Source organism: Macaca mulatta, chromosome 1 (assembly GCF_049350105.2).
Source record: "Macaca mulatta isolate MMU2019108-1 chromosome 1, T2T-MMU8v2.0, whole genome shotgun sequence".
Lineage (NCBI taxonomy): Eukaryota > Metazoa > Chordata > Mammalia > Primates > Cercopithecidae > Macaca > Macaca mulatta.
In genome coordinates this window covers 122,634,013-122,637,998 of record NC_133406.1, presented here as the reverse complement: position 1 = coordinate 122,637,998, position 3,986 = coordinate 122,634,013, and the positions used below count along the sequence as shown (strand labels likewise).

The following is a 3,986-nucleotide window of genomic DNA, read 5'->3' as shown; positions in this document are numbered from 1 at the left end:
GGCTGAGCATAAAATTCTAGGCTAGTACTCATTTTTCTTCGGAATGTGGAGACATTTCCTCATTATAAAAATTTTTTAAAAGCGTGTACGCTCTTATTGTAGTCTTAAAAGGTTCACGGAACTAATCTAGGGACAGATTGAGGTGAAGAGCAGAATGCTCACCTGAAAAACAAAGTAATAGCAAGATACCAGGGCGATTTGACCCTCGCTGGCAGGTACTTGGAGCCATTAATTATATGCTTGTTTTATTCATGATTTGTAATGTTCTGGGATACCAAAAGTAATTCTAATGGTGGTTAAATTTGACAAAAATAATTTAAACCTCATCTTAAAATGTCCACTGATTCATCTCATGCAATGACAATATTCAGTGTGTAAAGGAACATAAAAACAAACGCGAGCACAACGGTGCAGTTTTCATAAAGGTCTATTTCATGATTAGTGGGTAGCACATTTAACAGTTAAATACATCTAGACAATGTACAGATAACTGCAGGACTGCAGCATTGGCAACTAGAGAGAGAGAGCCTATTGAACTAGAAAGCAGCTAACAAGTAACCATCTAAAGATTAAAAATACAGCTCATGTTTAGATCATCCTTCATTTTGATCACCTTCTCAGGGGGAAAAAGCCTGCTAGTCACAATGGAAATACATCAAGGCTGAGTCTTCTGATATCCATTCCCAGAGGCTTCTTTCATCTGGATTAAGCCTGCAGGTCCAGGGCAAGGCCAAGTATGTGGCCTCCAGCATCCATGCTCTTCCCATCTACCGGAGTAGACAGGGTGAGCTTCACACCAGGCCTCCGGGGTGGAGTGTAGCCCTCCCCAGTCAACCAGTTGTTGACTTTTGCAGAAATGGAAGCAGTGGGTTTTAATTGAAGTTTAGCTGCAAGGCCAAAACGAGCGCAGCTGGTACCTGATGTCCAAGCAAGGTTTACTAAAGCATCAGGATCTTCACATACTTTCTGACAAACTGATCCTCCAAATTCTGCCCCATCATTGACATTAGTGTGCAGCTGGAAGTCCCCAGTCCTGTAGCCCAATGCAAAGTGATTCCTCATCTGCTTTGACTTGGTGCTGTCAAAGCTCATCTGGTACCCAGCAAGCTGAACCATGAATTGCAAGTCCAGCAAAATCAAAGTTAACATCAAAGCCAAGCTTTACACACCCCTTCTTGTGAGAGGACTTGATTTTGCCACTTTTCTTTCCTATGTTTGGTGAAAAGGTAGTATCTAATATCATTTTCAAACCTTGACAAATTTGGTCTTCAGTTGTGGTTTCTGTCCCGAGTGTCATCAGTGTTCCATTTTTCTGTGAAAGTCAAGTCATACTTGCACCATTTATATTTGGACTCCAAGATCCCAGTAACTTTACCGCTGTCTGTATTAGATGAACCAGACTGAGAATTCCACACCACCACGTGACTTTGCTTTTACCTCGTTTCACCAACTTGAAACCAAATCCTTTGTTGAAACCCTCTCTGGGAGCTTTGACAAGGTGAGCGTATGATAAAGGAAGACACACTGGCTGCGTACATGTCTGTCGGTAGGTCGACATGGTCAGGCCTGAGGAAGAGGTGATCTGGTGGTCTCCTTAGTGAGGCTGCTGCTGTTGCTCCACTTGCAGGTGAGGCCACTGGAGTCACTCATGGAGCTGCACCTGCCATGGCTGGAGGGCAAGGGAAGGAGCTTCATTGTCTTTTAGCTTCTAGTATTGCTGTTGAGAGGTCTGATGCCACTGATGCTTTATCCTTGTATGTGACCTGTTCCCCCAGCCCCTGCCCTCCGAGAGTCTTCTCTTTACTTCTGGTGTTCTGGATTCTATGATAAAGTGTCTTGGTCTGTGTGTGCCTCTGTATGATTTGTATGTGCCTGTGTCTGTGTCTCTGTGTGTGCATGTGTGTAAGTGCCTGTGTCTGCGTGCCTGTGTGTGTAAGAGTCTGTGTCTGTGTGTCTGTATGCCTGTGTGTAAGTGCCCGTGTCTATGTGACTGTATGTGTATATGTTTACATTCACTGTGCTGGGCACTCCATGAGTGATGTTAATCTGAAAGTTATATCCTTCAGTTATAGGAAATTTTTCCTTTACTCTTTCTTTAAAAATGTTTTCTCCCTTTTCTCTGTTTTCTCTTTCTGGATTTTGATTATTCAGATGTTGGACCTCTGGACTAGTCTAGTGCTACTGTTTATTTCTGGTTTTCAATCAGAATCTCTCTCTCTCTCCATCTGTCTCATGTCTCTTTTTGTTTTACCTTCTGAGTGACTTTTCTGAAAAAACCTTGTAAACTTTCCACTGAATTTCTAAGTTTTGCTGTCAACTCTTTAACCTGTTTTCGAACATATCCCCCTTTTAAGCTTCCCTTTTTCCATTTCACAGGTGCAATATCTTGTATCACTTTGAGAATATTATTTATAAGTTTTGCTGGCATTTTCTTATGCTCTTGTACTCTCTTTTCTCCAAGTGCGTTTTATCTGTTAATGTGTTTTATTCCTTGTCTTTGATTGTAGAGGTGTTCTTCAGAAGGCGGGCGATCTTTAGCTACTCATACTTATTTTGGTATGAATCACATAAAAATTAATTAGAAGCTCTAGTTCATGCATGAACCTCACAGTCTTCCAGCCTTCTCTGCATTCAGCCATGTTTTGTTAGGAGACCCCCAGATGTGGATATCTGTAGGTGTTCTCTCCTGGGGCTGGTGAGTTTTCCCGAGAGGAATCTTCTGTCAGCCATATGTATGTCTGGATGTACAAGGCTGACTCACAGTAAAGCATGTGGATTTCACTTAATCCCACTTTCAAAATAAAAAGTCTCAACCATCTTCTGAGCTGCTATTGGTATCTCCAATTCCAGAGGCTTTCTAATTTACCTTCTGCACAGAGTAAGCCTCTTTTCTTCCACTTGGGTGAGCAGGTACCATTGCTGGATAGTACAGGCTTGGGGAATAACTGCTCTTTATGAAGGCTTTTTACAAATCCCGTGGTTTTCTGTCCGCCCCCACATTGTGGCTTTCAAAGATATCTGATGTTTCTGATTCCTAAGCCCTGCTGAGGCTTGAGGTGTGCATTGCCTTGCTTCTTTTTCATTTTTCCATTTTCTAGCTTTGATTTCAAGGTTCTCAAGTCTGCCAAGTCAGTTGCCACTCATCCAACTTCTTCTCAACTTCCCCAAAGCATGTGGATCACTCTCACCACCTGCCATTTCTTCTTCCGTTCTCATTGTAATTATGAGTGTTTGCCTTTTGTATTCTTTCTCTGTCATTTTTGTTGGGATTAAGATGAAGGCAGTGTATAGCCTCTTCAGATATTTTTTTTTTTCACTTAGCCATATGCATTTTAGGTTCCTCCGTGCTTCTATGCATTCATCTACTGAAGGACATCTTGGTTGCTTCCAAGTTTTGGCAATATGAATGAAGATACTGTAAACACCCATGTGCCATGTGTAGGTTTCTGTGTGGACATAAACTTGTATTTGGGTAAATACCAAGGAGTGAGACTGTAGGATCATCCGGTAAGAGTATGTCTAGGCTTTTGTTGTTGTTGTTGTTTTGGTAAGAAACCACCAAACCCTCTTCCAAAGTGGCTGTACCATTTTGCATTCTCACCAGCAGTGAATGATGTTGTACATCCTCACTAGCATTTGATGTTGTCAGTATTTTGGATTTTAGCTGTTCTAATAGTATAATAATATTTGTAATGTCCTTGTCTCCTAATTCTATAATCTCTGTCAGTTCTGGGTCTAAGTTGATTGGGTTTTTTCCTTAGTATGGGCTGTATCTTCTTGCCTTTATACATGCCTGAAAATTTTTTATTCATTACAGAAATTATGAATTTTACCTTATTGGGTACACAATATTTTTGTATCTCTATAAATATTCTTGAGCTTTGTTTGGGATGTAGTTGAGTTTGATCCTGTGGGTCTTTTAAGCTTTGTTAGATAGGACCAGAACTGCATTTCATTGTGGGCTAATTTTCCCCCACTATTGAGGG

The 3,986-nt window shown here is 41.1% G+C and overlaps 1 pseudogene; it reads right to left on the bottom strand.

The window, feature by feature from the left end:
- Positions 1–450: 450 nt before the first annotated feature.
- Positions 451–3,536, bottom strand: LOC711794 (non-selective voltage-gated ion channel VDAC2 pseudogene; annotated as a pseudogene).
- Positions 3,537–3,986: the final 450 nt, after the last annotated feature.